This window comes from Cibotium barometz, chromosome 6 (assembly GCF_041138505.1).
Source record: "Cibotium barometz isolate CiBa-2024 chromosome 6, ASM4113850v1, whole genome shotgun sequence".
NCBI lineage: Eukaryota > Viridiplantae > Streptophyta > Polypodiopsida > Cyatheales > Cibotiaceae > Cibotium > Cibotium barometz.
In genome coordinates, this window is record NC_141051.1 from 14,206,959 (window position 1) to 14,218,892 (window position 11,934).

Genomic DNA, 11,934 nt, shown 5'->3' on the forward strand with positions numbered 1-11,934 from the left:
ATTGTGAAAGTGGAAGTAGTTAAAACAAAACAAAACAGAGGACTAAGAAGATAACCATAGCCATATGAGATCTTGGTAGAACTTTTGGTTCCTAGCGATAGAGCCTCGGTAATGTGGCCTTGATCTTCATGGGATGGTATCTTGTGGCTAAACGTGTACCAACAATAAAGGGAAAAAAACCATCACTATTCCCTTTGATACTTAGCGATTCTTAGATACTCTTAAAGGAGGTATCAAGACCATTGTTTGGGTCTCTATAGGGTGGTGCCCTAGTCTTACTTTTTATCTTAGAATAAAAACTATACATTATTATTATATTGAAAAAAAAGAACAAGAAGGAGAAAATCTTGTAAATACATCAATTACGAGTTTCATTTATGAGGTTAGATGATAGCTAGAGATGTTTTCACAAAAGTGTGTAGAGACTGTCATAAACCAATGTATATTCTTTGTTCAATTTTGGTTTAGATAGATTTTGGACCAACCTTAATATTACCCTTGTAATAGCTAGGAAAATTTGACCAATCACAACAAAAATTTTCTCACACTCCTTGATTAGGTGTTTTCATTGTGCTTAAAGTTCAATTATGTTTGATTGGAACACCTTACTGGCTATACTATTTTCCTTGAAGATCCTACAAGACTTTCAACATTTCCAACGTCAACACACAAGAAAATACCCATCTAGCATACAAACTTGATACATCTTCAATGACAGATTGCAAGGACAAAATTTGCATCAAGAAGAGGAGCATGTTAACCCTTTCCAGAGACCTCTATGGCATGGATGTTGACCATTGTATCATTTTCAACTCCTGTGGGCCACAGGTACCAAAATGGCCAAAATTCACTTGAAACTTTTGTATTTTGTATTTTATGTGAGTGATCATCGCTTATCTATGAAAGGCACATGATGGGATCAAGGAGTTTAGGTTATTACCTTTTGATGAGTGTTTACACTAGCCTAGGAGGCTTAGCATGCTTGAGGACCCGATTTTTTAGCTTTGTCCGCCCAAGGGTGTAAACCCTAAATACAAATTAGATAAGATCAAAACCTCTCATTCTTTTATGCATAATGTAATAGAGTGATTTTATTCTCCACTCTTGCCTCTTGCTTGTTTGAGCTCTTATGTGTGCTTGAAAGATCCTTGCCCCCTCCGCACAACGAATTCTGGGGTGCTAGCAGTGAAAGTAGCACATCTCTCACTCGGGGCCTCGCCCACGGATATCTGGACAAGAGACTAATCCCTCGGTTCTTCCAAAACCAAACCCAAAAAAACTTCCCTTTCCCAGTAGCAAGGATTTCACTAACGTAAACGAGAACATGTGAACATGTTAATAACATATGTTAATAACACAAAAAATCTTGTGATCACATGTTATATTCACAAAGCCTTCACAAGGGCCTAAAAAAATTATCTTTGTCGGGCATAAAAAATCTTCTTAGGTGGCCATTGACCTGCTATTATGTGAAGATGGTAACATGAGAACATGTGAATAGCTTATTCCCATGTGTAGCCAAGCTTTTAAGGGGTTCCCAAATGGCAAGTGACCTGTTATTTTGTGAACGGTAACATGAGAACATGTGAATAACTTGTTCACATGTGTTATTATCATAAAAAATCTTGTGATCACGTGAATATTAAATCCCTGCCCAGTAGACATAGGCGATTCCTCTAGGATATTTTATTCTAACGTAGTCAAGGTTATCACTAACCAAACGGATCCGAGTGAACTCGTAAGTCTCATGGTCAGATCAAGGAAGAGACTTGCACTTGGATCATAGAGTCCAACGCTTTTTTCCTTCTCAAGAGGCACAGTCGTTGATTCTTTTCCATAGAACAAGGGTTATCCGGGATTTACTTCAACTATCGTAATTTAACAAAATTGAGTCTCATTTTAGGGATCCATCAGTCCAGCCTAACCCCATCCAATCTCATGGGTTAGCCAACCACCTAACCATTGTAGTGATAGGATCCATTTAGAAATTTAGTTATGTTTTTCCCCGGGTACCAGGGAAAAGAGTTCCGAGGCCCCCTAGGCGGTGCTTCAAGATAGTCACACCACTTACACACCCAATATGAAATTGTATGTTTCACAGATTCAACTGTCTTTAAAATAATCTTTTAATGAAACCATAGTATCACTGATCATAATCCTCCAAAATATCTAGCTTGAATTCTAAATTCCAATCATTCCTTCATCGGTGTACCTATGGCATCATTGGCAACCAGAACGCTCACCACACCTGTTCACTCAGGGGCCCTTTCAATAGTTCCTAGCTCATAGTACCCGAAAATATAATCACATAAGAAAAATCTAGATGGACTCTCCGTTGAAGATCAGCAAGATCAACCAGCAGCTCCATATAAAAGAGTCATGGACTCATCCGTTGAGGACCAGCAAGGCTAATCAACCAGATCCATATGTGAGTTCAGAAAAAAACTCTAACTCCTTATTCCATTTTCTTCCCCAATGCACGCGAGCACCGTATATGATGAGCACCCTCTAGGCTCCTTCGTAGGTCACCTAGTGCTTCACTCATAGGCCGCTTCCTTAGTCCCTCATCCACCATACTGGAAGCTCACCATTTAAATCGAACTGAGGCTAGTCAAGACCTTGGCCGACCTTTCTATGTGAGACATCCTCCATTGACTCTTCGTCAGTTGTTGTGCAACTTTATCACTTAGGTCTCCATGACCTCATTCTCACAAGATTGTCAAAATGCTTTCCCAACATTCTTGACATAAAATAGTCATTTAAAAATAGGTTTCATAAATACAGTTTCTAACAAACTCCCATCTTTCCACATTGTTCCACATCATTTCTCATTATTCCACATTCTTCTACATCAATTCACATTGCTTACTCCGCATCCAATCATATGTATTCTCATCGTCCTTCATCCATTCTCATCCAATCACATCATATTGCATCTCATTGCATCTATCCTCATCACATCACATCACAACATATCCACATCACATCTCATCCATTCATAACACATCACATCCATCTACATTCATTCAGATCCACAACACATCCACATATCATCACATCTATTTACATCACTTCACATCCATTCACATAATCTACCCAAGTCCATATCACATCACATCTCATCTATCCACATCATATCTCATCCATTCATATCTAACCAGATCCACATCACATCACATCTCATCTCATTACATCACATCACCATAGTCATAAACTTAATTATGATTATCTCACTAGATTAAGCTAATTCTATTTTTTCTCTTTTTTCAAATTGATTGGATAATCTATTTCTCATCTAGAATCAATTAAAGTAGTTTTTAACTACTTATAAATAATCTAAAAGAAATAACCATTATTTTGTTAACACAAAATCATAAAAATACCATTTTCTTAATCTCTAGGTTATCAAGCCTAGAGTTTAGCTTTGAATTAAGAGACTATCATTGAGAAGCATCCTTTTTCAAGGGATTTAGCCATAAAGATGGCTATTCTTTTAGAGAGAGAGATTTATTTAAAGAAAGCATTACAAATAAGCATAAAGATTAAATTTCTCTTAATTAAGCATTGAGACTTTAAGGGAAAGCTTGATTTGAATTAAAACATTCATTTAGAAAGCTTCTCAAGCTTGAGAGGGGTTGAGAAGAAGAAAGCAATTGAGATAAATTGGAAAAAACCATAAGAATTTGATTTTACCTCCAAATTTGGCTTGATTCGCTATTAGCAAAATGAAGCCTTCGACCAATCAATTGGTCCACCAATAGTAGAAAAGCAACTCCAAGAGTTGTTGTGGAGAGAGAGAGCTCCAAGCTCCCAAGAGAGATGAAAATTTAAGGGATAATAGAAAATATGATTATTTTAATATAATACTTGCATGGTATAGCTCCAATATTTAATTAAAAATGATTGAGGGTCTATTTATAGGTGAGGGAGGTCACTAACCAAGTCCAATTGGTTTCTAGAAATTTCCAGGTTCAGTTTGACTCAATTTGGACAAGATTTGGACGAGTTTGGCTCCCTTTTTGATTTGGTTTGATCCAGGAGAGAGGAGAGATAAAAATATCATAATTTTTTTGATTTGGTTTGATCCAGGAGAGAGGAGAGAGGAGAGATAAAAATATCATATTTTTTTTGAATTAAAAACCCTTTCACACATGTGAAATAGGTGCTTACCTCAAGAGTCTCCCTTTCCTTACCAAGGTGTCAAAAATGCATCATTATTCTAAAATATCTCATTTTTTTAGTAATATCTCATAATTTTTAACTAATAAACCTTGTACTCAGTCAACTCATCTCATGTGAGCATTTACTCTTTTTTGGGTATTTTCTTTTATTCTTTTGGATTTATCTTATCCCAACACTTGGATTTATCTTTTGGATTTATCTTATCCCAACACTTGGATTAATTCAATTAGCCCATTGGAACCTTAATTGGACCATAATCCAAATATTTCTGAAAAATGTAGACCCTTAGGCTAAGGTTCCTTTACCATTTTCAATTAATTCCTAATGCACATCGGAAAATTCATTTTGAACTTCTATATTAGGGGAATCCATTTTAGACACTAGGAGGATTTTTATATCTAAAGATATCTCAATTTTGAATTATCTCTCTCTACATATTTTCTCTCTCTAGGCCAAAACAGGGTAAAAGAAGATCTTTCTTCTATTTCAGAGAGGGGAATAATTACAAGAACAGAAGGGAAGGTTCTTACACATGTACACCTCAAAAGCTGGAGGGTGGAATCTTACAGCTGGCTTGCGTGTGTGTGAGAGAGTGAGTCTGTGAGATTGAGATGTGAGGATGGTCGAGCTTCCATTGGTGTGCGGCAGCGGGGAGTGGACCTCTCAAGTATGTGCGGAAATAATGCTACCTACGAGAATCCTAAGCAAAACTTGCTTTTACGAGGTGAGTGACATATCCCAATTTTGCATTTGTGTGTTAGAGGCCACGATAAACTGGTTCTCTTGATTGCACTATTTATGATGTCGAGTGCTGTTGGGCAAATCCCCATGATATTGGGTTATTCCGTACGTCTTTTCCATCCAATCTATGCATCAAATAAAATGCCAGTTAGTGGGACACAAGCCCATATGTCATTTGAGGTTGCAAGGCACACGGATGGATCAAATGCTCTACAAGCTAGTTTTCCTTTCGGACCATGGTCATCATGGTTTTACACATGGGAAAGAAAGTCTACCTCCACAAAATCGATGCATCATGGTGGGTCACACATGTATGGAATGCCTATGAAACAAACTATGATGCAAGGTTCATCATCAATGCAAGGAAGAAACCTTGACAAGGTAAGGGTTTATCTTTCGATGAGCCAATTGTGGATGGAACTTGGAAGGCACCACACCTATGGTCGATCATCAATTCAATGGGTTTGGAGCGTATCATGCTAGATCGCATCATGAGCATCATAGAGGTGATGGGGACAAGTTTAAAGTGCTAAAGGACAAAATTACCTTTACAGAGTTCAAAGGTGAAGGCTCTTCTAATGAAGAATTTGAAGAATGGATCAACAAGATAGAGCTTTACTTTGAGCTTGGCCCTTGTATTGATCAAGCCAAAGTTTTGTTTGCTACATCATTTTGAGGGATATGCTCGTGTGGTGGTGGCACTCAAATGCTCATGGTTTCATGAACATTTGAGTGCTCGTGTGATAGCGGAACTAAAATGCTCATGGTTTCATGAGCATTTTGACGGATATTATGCTCGTGTGATGGGCGTCACTTAAATGTTCATGCTGGTGGTGGCACTTAAATTCTCATGGTTACTGATAACTACTTGGGTGGATTTCAAGAATGAAATGAGACGTACTTTCATTTCAACCCTAAGCCAATATAGGGTAGTGGGTGAAATGGGATGATCTCACTCAAGTGGGCAATGTAAAAGATTAGGTGCATAAGTTCATGAAGTTTTCACTACATGTGGAAGGCTTGAGTGACAATTTTAAACTAAGAAAGTTCATAAAAGGGTTAAAAAACAACATTAGAGTTGATGGGAAGGGTTGATTCAAACACTCTGTCCATGTTCAAATATGCAAGTGGTGTTGCACCTCATACCAAGCCTCCTAGATTCCCTACCATGTATGGAATAAGTGTAGGAAATTTCAGATTTGGTACATCTCTTTCTAGACCTTTAAATGTTGATAGGAAACATGTTGATGCTACTACATGAGCCAATAAGAGCAAGGTCATTGGTGAATATCACATCGAAGACTTGACGAACAAGGGGTTTTGCTTCAAGTGTGGTGAAAAATGGTACAAGGATCATTGTAAGGTTTGTAAAGCCAAGAAGATGACATTAAGCATAATCCTCATCGACTCTTGTAAATGAAGGAAGAAAAGATGATGTGCGTGAGTACAAGGATTTCTTTGAAGATGCCAACAATAAAGTTGAAGATGTAGAGAATAATATTGAATTTTCCTTTGATCTAGGTAGGTCAAAGAAGATAGAAGTTGACTGTGGTGATGGATTACCGTTGCCTATGTGTGTTCGTGATGTCAAGGATAATATGGCCACTTTGTGAAATATCTCTGGTGATGCCTATGCTAGTTGCAAGGGTGCAAGTACATTAACGCTTAAGGCATGCATAAATGGAAGGTTGGCGCATGTTTTGGTTAATATCAAGAGCACACATAGCTTTATCAACATAAAATATATGTGCAGTCTAAAGTTACAACCCATAGATTTACCCTTATGGCATGAAGTTCAAGTGGCTAATGGGGGAAAAGGGATTGAACATTGGTATGCAAAGATGTGAGTTTGATACTCAAGTGATTACACTTGCGAGGTTGATTTATTTGTATTAGACATGGGTTCCATTGATGCAGGGGGGGAGAGAGCTTGAGCTCTTGCAAGCACACACACACTCACACAAACCCTAGAAGAGAACACACAAGGTGAGAGGCTGAAAATTCTTCTTCTTCTTCTTCACACAACAAAAGAGGTCTACAAAGACGATAAAGTGACTAACACACATAATAGAGTATATACAAGCGGCCCATAATGTGAACACGCAAAGTGGAGTGGGTAGGTGTGGACTAGTGGGTATAGTCTAGCTATAAAATCTCTGATAAAGATATGTCGGTGCCAGCTCTACCAAACCCGCCAGTGATGTAAATGTCGAACGGTCATGTAGGCACCTCGTGAGTGTCAGCTCATGTTAAGCTTGACATCTTAACACTCCTCGTCAAGTTCAACTCTAGCTCATGAACTCCAAGCATATCTCAAAATCTATAGAGCTTCTCAGCTCCCAAGGCCTTCATGAAGATGTCAGCGACCTGATCCTGTGTGCTGACGTAGGCCAAGTCGATGTCGCCTACCAAGACTGTCTCCTTGATGAAGTAGTAATGTACCTCAATGTGTTTCGTCTGCGCATGGAAAACTGGGTTCCTCGCCAATTGTATAATGCTAAGATTGTCACAATATATCCAACCTTTCTCTCCACATGCAACCCCAAATCAGTATAGCAGCTTGCATAACCAAGCTACCTCACACGCTGCCACCACAGCTCCTGTGTACTCTGCCTCTCCATGTCACAACAGTACTCCCGAATGAAAACATAAATCCATTGGTAGATCTTGTCTGAGATGCTACCTGCCCAATCTGCATCTCTGTACCCATATAGCACCAATGGTACACCTGCTGCATAAAACAATGCATAATCAACAATGGCCCTCACATATCTAAGTGTGCGCCACACACTGTCAAGATGTGTTTTTTGTGGAGCCTGCATGAACTAGCTCTCTAAGTCAACAGTGTAACTCAAATCTAGCTTGCTCATTGTGATATAGATTAAACTCCCCCCATAATCTTTCTGTACATAGTGGGTTCCTCCAACATATAACCTACATCCGCACTACACTTGCCATTTTGATCTAATGGCACGGAGATTGACTTACAATTAGCCATCCCATACTTGGACAACATGTCCAATACATACTGTCTCTATGATAGTCAAATACCCTTAGGTGTGCAAATAACCTCAATTCCCAAAAACTAGCACAGATCTCCCAAATCCTTAATCTCAAACTTCCTTTTGAGAAGACTTTTCACATGCTCAATCTCATCCAAATTGTCACCCCCAACAATAAGATCATCTACATATATGGTGATGATCACAATACTCTTATCACTCTTGCGCACATACAAAGAATGATCTGCATCTACCATATAAAAAAACTAATAGTGACAAGATACTTAGCAATCTTGTCATGCCATGCTTGTGGAGCTTGCTTGAGCCCATACAAAGCCTTGTAAAGCTTACATACTCTGGGTGACCTGTATCCTCAAAACCAGGTGGCTGATCCATATACACTTCTTTTTGCAAGTCACCATGCAAGAACAAATTTTTTACATCCATCTGATGTAAAAACGAGCCTTTAGCTGTAGCCACTGCAATCACATCTCTCACAGTTTCCTTCTTTGCAACCAGGGTAAATGTCTCCTCATAATCAATCCCATGTGTTTGTGCATATCTTTTGGCTACCAATCTAGCCTTGTACCTGCTTATGCTACCATCACTGTTATGTTTCACCTGATACACCCACTTACAACCAATAGATTTCTTGCCTTAGGCAATGGCACCAAATCCTAAGTATCATTTCCATGCAATGCATCCATCTCCTCATCCATATCTTTCTCCCAACACTAATTTACAATAGCCTCATCAAAACATGTGGGTTCTACAACCTGCATAACTTTTTCCATATAAGCATAATGATGTGCCACATAACCATCGTAAGTCAGCATCTGCACAGGGTTTTTGACTCTTTTAGATCTTTGTAACTTTGCATTCATGGCTTCCATAGCCTTCTTCACACCAGGTGTCCTCATTGTTGGAATCCTAAGCTCCTCATCTTTGCAGGACCCCATACATTTGAATGCACAACATCTAGTACATTCCAACTCACATTTTTGTCATGTGGAAATACATGCTTTGTTTGATTTCCAAATTAACATGCTTCACATACTTTCTGCATACCTTCAACCTTAAACTTAGGCAGCCCTATTACAATTTCTTTAGTTTGCATAGACTTCATTATTTGCATATTTACATGCCCAATTCTCTTATGCCAAATGTTTGTATCTGCAACAACTCTTGAACCATTTACAAACATTATAGCGCTCACTTCAGGCATATTTACATTAAATGTGTAAGCATTGTGCCCACTTTGTTTCCTTTTGCACCAGCCTGCACTTATCTTTAAAGTCTTCTACATAACAGCCCATCAGGAAGAACTGAAACCAGATTCTTTGTAATGTTCGAAACATGAAGTACATCTGCAAGGTACTTCACCTTACCATCCTACATAGACAATGGCACATCTCCAACATGGGATAAGCAGTGTCATCCCCTGTTTCAACAAAACTTGGTCTTTCAAGACTCTTCATTTCCTTGAACTACTCACCATGACTTGTCATGTGGTTTGAAGCACTTGAATCAACATACCATACATCATTCTTACATGTTGCTACATAATTTCCAGACACAGCAATAACTACATGTTTCATAACAAACAACCTCTCATTATCCTCATTATTTCTACTAGGATGCATAGTTGTTTTGTTACACTTTTCCATTTCGCATGTCACTCTGCTTCTTATTAGCAATCTGAATGCACATGTCCAGGCTTACCATAATACAAACAGCCTCGTGTATCATTATGCTGCCTTTGCCAATTACCACGACCTCTTTGACTCCCCCTGCCTCTAAACTGGCCTCTTCCACTTGTGTGTTGTAGTTGTGAATCCTAGGGCTATTGTTGTTGTGCTGCTAACCATAATTCTGATTACCTAATTGGCCACCACCTTGGCCATGTCCATGACCTCTACCTCTTCCTCTACATGAACTTGTGTAGAAGGCCTACTGCTCTGAATTGTTTTTATTTTGTTAAGACTATTGATCTTCACCCAAATTCTTCTCTTCAATAATTAGCATGACACCAAATCTGTGAAGTTGGGAATGTTCTCCCGAGTTTGAATAGACGTCTTGAATGCCTTGTATTGTGGCCCGAGACCACGTAGGCACACTTCCACCTTATCATCATCATCAACAAAAACACCAATTGATGCAAGGGACTCTACTTAATATTCAAGGCATAATCCTTCACAAACATATTTTTCTTCTCCACACTATGAAGCTCATTCTTCAACTTAATCTTTCGTGCCTTTGTGTTGGTTTCATACAGCTTCACCAAGGAGCATCACCAAGGTGTCCCATGCCTCCTTAGGTGACTTGGCATCCTGTATATGCCCAATCATGGTGTCCTGTATACTAATAGAAAGCCAATACATGAGTTTCCTTGCTCCTTGATTCCAATCCTTGAATTATTTTACATTTGAAGCTGTTGGATTAATCTTCGGTATCTCTGGTGCCCTCGTCATGTTCACCTTCAATGTAGTCCCACCAACCTTTTCCCATCAGGAAATTTGTCAATCTAAACCTCCAAGCATGGAAGTTTTTCTTGTCAAGCTTCTCTGCAACAACAATTTGGTTTATTCCATTATTCGACATCTTGTCTGCAACACAAATTTACCAAAAACAACACTCTTGTTTGACCTGCAAAACTGTTGTATTCTCTGTAGTAATACTATATTACACCCAAACTGTCACAACCAATGACCTTAATTTACATATATACACCCAATGGCAACTTTAAGACCTCTTTGGTGCAGTACACACAGTGTCTGCACAACCAATCTCCCTTCTTGCAGTTCCAAAAGCAGAGTTCTGAACAGAGAATCGAAACTTACCTGCAGTGAATGTGAACAACTGTGAACTGAAAAACGAACCCGAAATGCATTTTTGGCCCGAAATATTAGCCCAATGGATAGTATAGTTGCCCTATAGCTTTTCTCCCACGAAGAAAGCTCCTCAATTAGGATCCATTTGCTGGTGCCTTCCGAAGAGCTCCCGACAATGGTATAGTAGCCAACACAAAGGGGAAAGAGTAGATGAAACTCTTACCCTCGTACCGCTTCCTATGCTTCTCTTACTTGCCACTTAGCCATTAGCATGAACTAGGCTTTGATACCATGAAAAGATGTAGTGAGTAAGAGAGCTTGAGCTCTTGCAAGCACACACACACTCACACAAACTCTAGAAGAGAACACACAAGGTGAGAGGCTCAAAATTCATCTTCTTTTTCACACAACAAAAGAGGTCTACAAAGAAGATAAAGTGACTACCACACATAATAGAGGATATACAAGCAGTCCATAATGTGAACGCGCTAAGTGGAGTGGGTAGGTGTGGACTAGTCGGTGTAGTCCAGCTGTAGAATCTATGGCGAAGATATGTCAGTGATGTAAATGTCGAATGGTCATGCAACCCGCCATAGTGATGTAAATGTCGAATGGTCATGCAAGTGCCTCGTGAGTGTCAGCTCATATTGAGCTTGACATCTCAACAGATATTGTATTGGGATGTGATTGGTTGGATACTCTTAGGTATTTCGTAATGAATTTATAGCTTGGATACATGAGTTTTATGCATGGTAATGAAGAGATTACTTTGACCGAAACTCATATTTTAAGGATGAAGTTGATTAATGCTGCACACCTTAAGAGGGAGCTTAAGAGTATGGGATGCATATACATGATACAGCTTTGTAAGAAAGAAGACAATAGTGATGAAGTTGATTAATGTTGCACAACTCAAGAGGGAGCTCAAGAGTATGGGATGCATATACATGTTACAGCTTTGTAAGAAAGAAGACAATAGTGAGAAGGGAAAAGTAATGCATGAAGGTATGAAGAGGTTTCTCAAGGAAATATGAAGACATATTCCAAATGCCCAAGTGCTAGTCACCAACAAAGAGAGAGGTGGATCATGGGATAGAGCTTGAGCCACCCAACAAACCACCTTATAGGTTATCAAAGATTGAAAAATATGTAGCGGCAAAGAAAGTACAAGAGCTTAT